This window comes from Hibiscus syriacus, unplaced genomic scaffold, assembly GCF_006381635.1.
Source record: "Hibiscus syriacus cultivar Baekdansim isolate YM2019G1 unplaced genomic scaffold, ASM638163v2 tig00111231_pilon, whole genome shotgun sequence".
In the NCBI taxonomy this organism is placed as follows: Eukaryota; Viridiplantae; Streptophyta; class Magnoliopsida; order Malvales; family Malvaceae; genus Hibiscus; species Hibiscus syriacus.
The window spans coordinates 431,369-443,177 of NW_024063027.1; the positions used below are offsets into that span (position 1 = coordinate 431,369).

At 28.5% G+C, this 11,809-nt stretch overlaps 1 pseudogene; it reads right to left on the minus strand.

Moving 5' to 3' along the window:
* Positions 1-2,796: 2,796 nt before the first annotated feature.
* Positions 2,797-11,503, minus strand: LOC120156546 (annotated as a pseudogene).
* Between the last annotated feature and the right edge of the window lie 306 nt (positions 11,504-11,809).

Here is an 11,809-nt window from a genome sequence, read left to right on the forward strand (position 1 = left end):
TTCTCCACTAATGTTCGGTTCATACGCTCTGCCACCACATTCTGTTATGGTGTAGATCTGACAGTAAAATGCCTGACAATACATTCTTCTTCACAGACTTTCAGAAATGGATCATTTTTGTACTCTCCACCATTGTCTGTACGGAGACGTTTGATTTTTCTGCCTGTTTGAGTCTCCACCATCTTTTTCCATTTAAGGAAAAATCCTAGCACCTCATCATTTGTCTTCATTGTATACACCCAAACTCTCTGGGAAAAATCATCAACAAAGGTGACATAATAGTGTGTTCCTCCCAATGAAGTTGTCTTGGAAGGCCCCCATACATCTGAATGAACATAATCCAAAATACCTTTAGTATTATGGATTATTGTTCTAAATTTCAACCTCGTCTTCTTCCCTTTGATACAATGCTCACAAAAAACTAATTTGCAAGCCCGAGCACCCTTCAATAATCCTTGATATATCAGTAATTTCAAGGATTTTTCACCAACATGCCCCAAGCGCATATGTCATAACCTGGTCGCTTCTGACTCCTGTTCATCAGTAGAAGTTGCCACTACTGCTGTCCCAACAATTGTACTACCCAGAAAGTAAAACACATTGTTTCTTTTCCGGATTCCCTTCATTATCACCAGTGCACCAGAGATAACCTCATAATCCCATCTTTTTCCCTCACTTCTAAACCTTTTGACTCTAAGGTTCCCACAGAGATGAGATTTCTCATTAAATCTGGTACATAATGGACACCTGTTAAGGTTCTGATTGATCCATCCTAATTTCTCAAGCGAATTGAACCAATCCCAAGTGTGTCAAGAGGGGAATTATTTGCTGTGTAGACAATTCCACCTTTTAGTTCTTTAAAATCAAAGAACCATTCTCTATTGGGGGTCATATGGTGGCTACAAGCGGAATCTAACAACCATGAACTGGAACAGCTGGTTGATGGCATAGCAGCGAATGCGAAATCTGAATCTGCATAATCATACTCGACCACATTTGATTCTGAGACATCCTTTCTCCTTTCAGGTTTGCCTTTGTTATTTAGCCTGGGACATTCTTTCTTCCAGTGCCCTTTTTCTCGACAAAAGGCACATTCATCTTTGCTCAATCTGAACTTTGACTTCGACCTCCCTCTCCTTCCTTTATTCTGACTCTTCGAACGGCCTCTAACAACAAGAGCTTCTGCTTCGACACTTTTATTTTCTTGTTTGTCTTTCTTTATCAATTCATAACTATACAAGGCAGCAGTTACTTCACTGAGAGACACATCAACTTTCCCATGAAGTAGAGTAGTTTCAAGATACTCAAACTCATCAGGAAGTGATCCCATCAACATCAGAGCCAGATCTTCGTCTTCAAAAGTCACGTCCATATTCATCAGATCAGTTACCAGCTGATTAAAGCTAGTAATGTGATCATTCATAGTGTTACCTGGTACATAGTTGAAGCGGAACAATCTCATTTTCATGTAGAGCTTGTTCTGACCGTTTTTCTTCAAAAATTTCTCCTCCAGTGCCTTCCACAATTTACTTGCAGAAGTTTCCTTAGAAAATGTATACTTCTGCTCTCTAGAAAGACACGGTCGAATAGTACCACATGCCAATCTATTGATCCTCTTCCATTCTTTCTCTTCAACATCATCTGGTTTCTCTCCTTCAATAGCAATGTCTAGACCCTGCTGAAATAGGGCATCTAGAACCTCACTTTGCCACATGCCGAAATGACCGGTGCTATCAAAAATCTCCACTGCAAATCTAACATTTGTCATAGTTGTTGACGACGATGTGGATATTTTTGTTGCATCTGCCATTTCTGCTACAAATTCTATTTAATAACTGTCAATGCAGAATGCCAATTATCCCAAGGAAATTTTTTCTGATGTGGAAGATCAGCCTAAGCCGCAACCACAGAGCATACTAAAATAAACCAAGAGCTCTGATACCAATTGTTGTGGAATTCGGGTTAATTTCCACCAATAATAACAAATTCACCTCGAAAACTATTATCTAGGTGATTAGTGTGAAAACGATTGTACTAAAATCACACCAAGGTAGATTCCCAGGAAAGAGAAGGGTCACAATGGTCCCTCTTAAAACCCACTTTCCTTAGATATAACTACCAAGACAAGTAATTTTAATAGGACAATAATTAACAACAACTATACCCGACAATAATTATTAAATAGACATAAAGAGAACACCAAAATTTAACGAGGTTAGGCCAAAATTTTGCCTACCTCCTCGAACACTACTAAAATAATATTTCACTAGTAGAGGAAATATTACAAAGAGAAATAAAGAATACAAATAACCTTTAATATAGAAGAAGGCTTATATTTGTGTGATGCTAAACTAAGGAGGAGGAGAGCTCTATTTATAATAAAAGAATTCTCCCTCCTCCTTATACACAACCAATGTGGGATTTTACAAAAAAAAAACTAACAAATGCGAGGTTCGAGGAGAGCGACCAAATTAAGATTGTAATCATGCATATACCGAGAAAAGACCTTAGGGAATTTATTGCCTCCACTTCCTTAACAGTTCCGAATAAAAAGTTTGAAATCCATGGAAAAGAAAGAAGCCTTAGAACTGAGAAATACATATATGTAAGCAAATATTAAGTTGAAAAAGCACAACATTAATTTTTGTTATTTAAAAAACTAGGATAAAATTAAACTAATAATATTTTCCAATATTATCTTGTACATCAGACTAACACCCTCTGTATAGTCCAAATATATATATTATATATATATATGTGAGTGTTCTTCAATATTTTGAAAGAGAGCATGTCATTCTTTGGCATTCATCATCATGTTTGTTTCTTGAGAAAAAATTTGAACCAATGAGCCGAGAGTTTTGGGTATCTTTTCAACCCATCTTTGAAATCTACAAAGTTCAAGCCGAATCTCACAGTATAACCACTCCTCCATTCAAAGTTATCCAATAGAGACCATGCAAAATACCCTTTTACATTCACACCTTGCCTAACCATGAAGGAAAAATTTTCATAATAATTAATCATATTTTGTACCAAAGAAAATAAAAGTGAAAAATTAGAAGGAAAACAACACTTACCTAATTGCACTTCGAAGGGAAGAAAGATGACGACGATGGTACTCGATCCTCCCTTTGTCATTAAGGGATTCTTTTAATGACAATGAGGTATTGTTAAAAGTGTCACCAACCCCTACGTTTCATTCGAATTTATTTTTTAAAATTCATTCGGATCAGTTCATATTTATATCAACGTATTTAATTCTCATAAATCCTTATCCCTATTCTTTATCAGAATAAGAAAAGGAAGAATATATGCGTACCATTTTCAGTGATATAAATCAGGGGATTGTTATAGTTTTTCTTTATGTAAACTAGAAGATTCTGAAATCCTTTTGGGTACATGTAGATCCAACTTGTACCTGTCTGTAATATTTTAATTTGAGAAAATCGAGAAAAAAATCAAAATATTGAAGATCGTGAACACACCTATATATATATATATAAGTTGGTCATAGATGTCCTTACCAATGGACCAATTGGAACACCATTACGCCGAGCTGCAAAATTAACAAATTATGAGTTAGCCGTAGATTAAGGAAGTTATCTTAAAGTTTGCTTTGCATTTTGAACACGTTGACTCACAAGAAATATTAGTATTAGCATCTGTCAAGTAGCTCGGCTTCCCAACATTAACCGTATGAGCATAAGCTGCATAAGATGCAGTGTAGTAATTCAATCCAAGAAAATCAAATGATCCTTTAAGAATCTCAGATTGCAGTTTGGTGAACTTAGGCAAACGATTTCCAACTAGAACTTGCATGGTGTGGATAGTTTCCTGTGGTTATTGGGTCCATGAACCTGGGAAAAAACAATATTAAAATCTGTACAATTGCATGTTCGTAAACACAAAATAAATCCAAAAATGTCATGCAAAAACGGGCTGGTGGTGCTTTGCATTTGAAACTGGAACAAACCATCCAAACATAGCGTCCATGGCTCTTGAAGCAGCATTTTGGTGGTGCTTTGATTTTGAAACTGGAACAAACCAGTTTGTAACTAATGTGATCCCAATCATACCCTTTTGAGTTGCCTGTTAAAATTCGTATTTTCAACTTCAATAAGTAGTAATCATCAAGAATATGAGTTAAGTGATAAACAAATTTAGCGTCTCTCAAGTAAAATCTTAATCTCGAATTCAGATTAAACATACTTTGAATCGAATACGGTTCACGGTTCATGTACACCTCTAAAAATATAACAATATATATTTAAGTGTAGATTAATAATGCTTTGGACGTGTCTGATTCATTACCTGATATTTTTGGCGATAGAATTCTACAGAAACTGCATGAGCAAGAAGTAGATGGTGAGCCACAAAGTATGGCTCGACCCCAGATTCGCCGCCGGTGCAATTTAGGTTTTGCCAACCGGAACAACGACCTGGTGCTAGGAAACCAGCTGCATATCCAGCATAAGCATAGCTCCATGGCTCATTCAATGTGATCCAATGCTTTACTCTATCGCCAAATTCCTTGAAGCAAACTTCCGCATAGTCTCCGAAGTCATTCCTAACAACACATCACATAAAGTGAGAAAGTATTTATTAAAAGATATGATTGACACAATATTAGTGCTAAAAGAACTCAACAAAAATAAATTGAAATTTGAGACAATAGAATGTGGACTATAGCTTCAACTTTTGGTGCAATTACTTTAATATATTATATAGTTCTAGCTAGATCACATTTTTGAAGTCTCTTCATATAGCTTTGTTTATCTAACATTATTCACATTGACATAAGTTACCCTAAGGACCATAATTACATGATTAATGATTTTAATGTAATATTGAAAATTAAGATAAATTCTGATGGAAGTGTTAATTAATTACTTACACAATACGGGGACTTAAGAAGCCTCCATATTCATCCTCTATGGCTTGAGGTAGATCCCAATGGAAGAGAGTCACAAAAGGCTGAATACCTAAGTATTGTCCACAATGAAACCATTTAGCAAGAACCCTAAAAGTATTTTTCACAATAAATTAAAATCATTACTATTCAAACAACAAAGTTAGGATGAATTCAAACCATTAGCTAAGAGCTCATTGATGAGATTGTTATAAAAGGCAACTCCTTCCTTGTTCACACCCCCACTTACCTTTCCATCTGCAACCACAAATACACAACAATACATCATGTAACACTTTGAAGATTTAGCACATGATGTTAAAATCGAGGCGTTAGGAACTTTAAAATTATGGTTTTGAAATTTATTTTATATAAATAATGTTTTTAAATATATTTTCAAATTTGGATATTATTTTCAAAATAATACTTAATCTCTTAGATCATTTTAATACTTCAATTTAAAAATGTTCTCAGTTTGTTATTATAAATCTTTTAAAAGTAAATTGTATGAATCATAAGTATCACTTTAAAAACAATATAAAATTGAAATATTAAAATAGTTAAAAAATAATTTAGATATCACCTAAACAAGCATAAGTATTGAATTTTTCCACTGAATTTTCTTCAAGTCGGAGACCCCAAATTTTGAACTCTGTGACGCATTACAAGTTACACTTATTAATAGACGGGTCTGAACTATGGATAGTATTCCTATGTGCGACCTAATGATTTTTTGACCATCATTAAAATATGTATGCATATATTTAATTTTAAACTTTTTTAATAGTTGAATGAAATTCTATTTTTATAAAATTAAAATAATTAAAAAATAATGATATTTATAAATATTTGTATATTTTTCAACATTTCTCTGAGTTTATAGTTTTTTTAATAATTTAGATACATTTTATATTTTGTATTTTATAGTTTTTATTTTTTATTTTTATAAAAATGATAAAATAATTAACGGACAAAAAATTAAAAATCTGTTGATGGTTAAGAAATAAAAACAAAAATTTTGAGAGCTAATAATAATATTATGTCTTGTGGAGTTGGACGATGGTATGAATGCAATGCGACATCGACTTTATCAACAGTAATGACCGTAAAGTTATTTTAATTTATGTATTTTTATTTGAAAATTAATTTTAGTGTTATATTTTATATTTAATTTATATAAATCAAACAATATCGATACTAAAAAAATATTGTTATTCTTTAATGCTCGGACTTGAATATCAGAAATATCAAAGGTATGAATTTTTAATGTCAAATAATTTAAAATATTTTTAAAATAGACATTACCTTATAATTATCCTAAATTAATAAAAATATTATGTAAATCATACATAAAAGAATTTTGAATAAAGTTTTTAATTATCTATCCAATATAAAACTTTCAAGATAATTATTTCAATTACTTAATATAAACATCAAATTAATCCAAATAATTGACTTATATAATGATTAAATTATTAAATTTAATTTGTTAAATGTTGGTATATATTATAACTTACTTGGCAAAATTCTAGACCAAGAGATTGAGAATCTGTAAGCATCTAACCCCATTTCTTTCATAATCCCAACGTCTTCCTGTAATGTGAGTGCCATGTGAAATGCGTAATTATTCTTCAGTCGGTAAATGAATGATAAATTATACGATTGATCGCTTATAATAAAAATATATAAATTTTCATTTAGTTAATATAATATTTAATTATTGTTATTTTCATTTAGTTAATATATGATTATTAATGATTAACTATCGTTAGACCTTTAACGAATTACGGATTTGACACAGTAAATTTATAAAATTTAAAAAATATAAACTACACAAATAATCACTAATGTTTGAGTAAGTTTTCATTTTCTCCACTAAAGTTTTAAAAGTTAAAAATTGGTGACTAAAACATCAAATATGTCATTGAACAATGTTTTTATATCTAATTTATCCTAAACACCTTCTAATTTTTCCAAATTATATATATATACTTTTAAAATTCTAAAATTAAAAAATATTTTTTATGGACATGAAGCAATCAAATATTTCGAATGATAAATAAAAAAAATTAGAAAGCTTTTGGAATAAATTACATATAAAATCATTGATCAATGGCCTATTTGACGTTTTAGTGACCAATTTGTTACTTTTGAAATTTCAGTGGAAAAAATTTAAAATTTACTAAAACATTAGTGATCATTTATGTAATTTACTGTTTTTAATTTTATAAATTCATTGTGTAACATCAACAATATGTTAAAGGCCTTAAGTAAATAATTTTAAGTAATCACATCTTAATTAAATAAAAATGAAAGTGACAAACCCTTAACTAAATAGAAAACAAGTGATCAATTATTATATTTTTTAATTCAATTTGAAAAAAATATACAAAACTTAAATAAAATCGATCAATCTTATAATTTATCCATAAATAAAAGAAATAAAATAATATTTAATTATCAAATATTATATTTTTATTAATTTAGTCTTTAAATATTATTTTTATTAATATTTTGGGCCTAATGTGTTGCATAGAATTAGGGATGGCAAACGGATGGAGCTGGGGTGGATACCCATTCCCCCATCTCTATATCCACCTAATATCTTCCAATCCATCATCTATACATCACTCATGACAGGTAAAAAATTTAAACATGCACTCGTTCATGTAGGTATATTCTCAAATCTACCCCTACGTCCATTACCTAACTAGATATCTATTACCCATCAATCAAAAAATACTTTGGGCACTTGAATGAAAAAAAATTGAATATTTTAAGTACCTCTTTTGAAAAAAAAATTAGGTACTTATTTTGATCAAAAAGATAATTTTAAGTACTTATTTTGAATAAAAAAATGCTTTAGGTACTTAAATGAAAATGATGGTATACTTAAGTATTTATTTTTTATATAAGCCTAAAATAAGCCAATGATTAATTCATTTTATACCCTAACATTAGGTTAAATTATAAGTCAAGTCCTATAAAATCTTACGATTTATAGAATAATCTTTAAAATTATACATAAATTCATAATAATCCAAAATCTTAAGATACCTATTTTGATCAAAATTTATATGGGGTGGGCAGATGTGAAGCGGGTAAAGTCTTAAATCTATTACTTACCTACTACTCATAATGAGTATAACTTTTTACATCCACACCTACACATTACCTTATATCTCCATTTCCGCCCTAATTAATATAAGTACAGTGTGAAATCTATAAAATTGTATCAGTCTACCATCCTATATGGAACATACCTTATATCGATGATAAGAGTCAACGGCCACATCGCCATTACTTCCATCTGCTATCTTTTCTGCAATCTCGAAGTCGCAAAAATAAATATTGTTACAGTCATATTTTTATCAAACCTAAACTTTTATTTAATTTTAATTTTAACATATATTTTAAATTCCATCAAAAAAAATTATTTTTAATATTTCAAAGTATCCTCAACAAAATTTAGGTTCATGTTTGGTAACATATTTATTTAATAAAAGAAACTATATACGTTAAAATATGTCCTTAATTATTTTCTTTTGAGGAATTAAATTATGATTATAAATATAATAGTAATCATATTGATATAAGATTTTGTAATCACTTATGCCTTGAAAATAAATTTCAAATAAATCAAATTCATATGATAAATTATTGTTCAATCGATTAATCTCTTACAGATATGATACTTTTTTATACTGGGTGTATAATAAAATTGTTGTTTTTCCAACCGATGTCTTGTCAACATCCCAAATAAAATTGTTGCTTTTTTAAATAATCAGTATTAATTTATTGATTTACTATCTTGGATTGAGTAATATAGAGACTAGAACTATTCTTTTAATTTAATTTATTCTATTCATAAATATTAAAATTTAAATCTTTTATTTTTGTTTAAAAAATTTAACGTTTCATCTCCTTATATTAATATTTTAAAATATTATTTTTAAAAGTATTGTTATTTTGATTTTAACTATCAATTTTTTTAAATATTAAAATAATTATTTAAAACTTTTAAAATGTATATTTTAATTTTTTTATTAGAACATGGACAATGTTTGATGAGACAGGGTATTAGTAATTAATAAAAAAGATTGAAATGTCAGGGTCAGGGAGACATTTCTTTTCTTTTTCCACCTTTTTGGTGCTTTTTTGGCTAGTGCAATAATTTTTATGTTTTAAAATCGAAAATTATTTCTAATTACTAGAGATGTCATCTCAAAACTTTATAGCTTCTATAATTTTGTCATAAAAGGTTAATGGATAATAATTAATTTCATGTAGTGGCACGTCGAATTAATTTTTTATTTTGAACATTGACTAAAAATAAATATATAGATTATGCCAACCATCATCTATCACTGTTTGTAATACATTGCTAATTATCTAATGATAACATTATGGATAAAATTAGTGGACCAAATTAAAGTTTAAAAGTAAGGGGAAGTATACATTAATAAATCGATTTGAATTAGTGAATCTATAAATCAGATATTAATAATTATATTAGAAAAGTTTCAACAAAAGAAATATACATTGTTTCAAAACAATTAAAATTTTAATATTTTTTTATTAATATGTCGTGATTATAGATAATATTTATTTAAAAATTTTAATATTTTAAAAATATTGTTTCGTGCTTTAATAAAAAAACTAAATTGAACGAGTGAAAGTAATTTATTGATAAATGGGTTTTCTGTATTTATATTTTAAAAATGTCTTAAAGGTTTGAATCCTTCCTCTAACACTACTAATTTTATCATGGCCTGCATTATATAATTTCTCATAAAAACAATAACAATCCGTCAAATAATTATTTGAAAGAGTAAACTACACATTTAGTACCTAAACTATTAATTTTGATCCTTTTAATACTTAAACTTTCAATTTTTTCAAAATTATACCTAACTTTTAGTTTTCATTTTATTTTAGCACTCCGCCGTTAAGTTTTTAACGTGTTTAATATAAACTATTAGTTTCGGTCTATTTTAATACCTAAATTTTTAATTTTTTTTAAAGACTTAACGTTAAAATTTGAACATATATTAAAATGAAACAAAACTAAAGTCTTTAACGCATGATACTAAAATGAAATAAAAACTAAATTTTAGGTATGATTTTAAAAAAATTAAAAATTTAATTACTAAAACAAATCAAAACTGATAGTTTAAGTACTAAATACATAATTTACCTTATCTAAAACCACTTCTTGTATACATTTATAATCATATGTTCCTTGACCAAGTCTAAGATAGGATAAAATATAGACCTGCAATAATAAGGCCGAAATAATAAGAAAAAAATTATATTATATATAGAAAATAGTGGGGGCAATTATCATTGAACTAAACAATTTTCTTTTACGTAACTGTATTAGATTTATTGTCTCGATTATTTATTTATTTATTATCTAAAGAGTTTAATTAAACACTGCCATATAATTGAACGACAAAATTTAATTAATTAAAAACTAATTTAAATGGTAGTTTTTAACGTTTTATTTTATTAAAATAAAATATAAAAATTAATAATTAATAAAAATTGACAACCAAAATTAATTAAATTAAAAAAAATAAACTATTAAAAAAATTAAAAACTCAAACCAAACAAAACCATATACACACGCTTGCATCGCGGTCAAACCAGGAGGCCATTAAAAAAACAAAAGACTCGTAGACAAGTTTAAACTTTTGAAGTTAGAAAGTAGAAAAATACAATTATAAATAATTGATATTTAAATAGACCTGTAACTAAAATTATTGTTATCAAAGATAATCCATTAATATCTGAATTAGATTAAAATAATTTTTAATATATAAATATAATGAAATTTAAAACAAAGTAATATTTAGAAATAACTGTGTATGTGATTGAGTTTAGATTATTTTTAATAGAATGAGATGAATAAAATATAATATTTATTCGAATTTTTTTTAATTATTTGATAATAAATTAAAACTTTAAGGAATAACAATAACTGTCAATCCGGAGTTTTTTTATCAACCGTGTCAAAACCTTGTTGGTAGAGAAATTTAAATTTTTGTTTGTTAATTTTCACTTTGTATTTTTAGAGTTTGGTTTTCGAGTTTTTGTGAAACAAGGAAATTAAGTGTTAAGAAAAGTTTATCTGATTTGAATGCCGAGTACTTTCGGATAATTTTCAAAGCAAAATTCAACGGAGATGCATAGAAATTAAAAGAGAAGTTAAAGACGATTGACCTGGATGCTTGTGAGTGAAAGTATCCCATATACTTGGACCTCTACCTCCTCCTTTAGCTGCACCTTCATACTGAACAAAATTTCCCAGAAATTAGTGAAGCAATTTTCATTAGATCTCCCAACTTAAACTTATTCGATCGGAATCAAATCGATATGATTTACCTGGTAAGATGACGACGCTGTTCCGAAGAGGAATCCAGCAGGAAAACTTTTACGACTGAGCGAAGGCGAATCATTGAATTTTCCATCAACTGATAATAAGCCAACAAACATCCAAACAAAGACTAGACGCCAGCTTCGAATCGCCATTTTCTTTTCTCTGTTCTGAGTTTTGATTCAAGGGAGTCTAATTAGCTCTCTTTTTAAAGAGAAAAGGAATGGTAAAGAAAATCAATGACGGTTACATTTTTAGACAAATGAAAGTAGTTTTTTCATTTTCTTTTTCCAGACAAAATAAAGCCTAAAATTGTTGAGAGCATTTAATTCTTTAAAATTTAATTAAATCCTTAATTTTTTATATTCGTTTTGAATTCTAAAATTCTTAAAAAATTAGATTATTTAAGTTTTTTAGTTTTAAATTCTCAAAGTTTTTTTTAGATATTATGTCCAGAAAATTCTAAACTAAACGTTACACACTTAAATATTTTATTAATACGACACATCAAAACACATCAC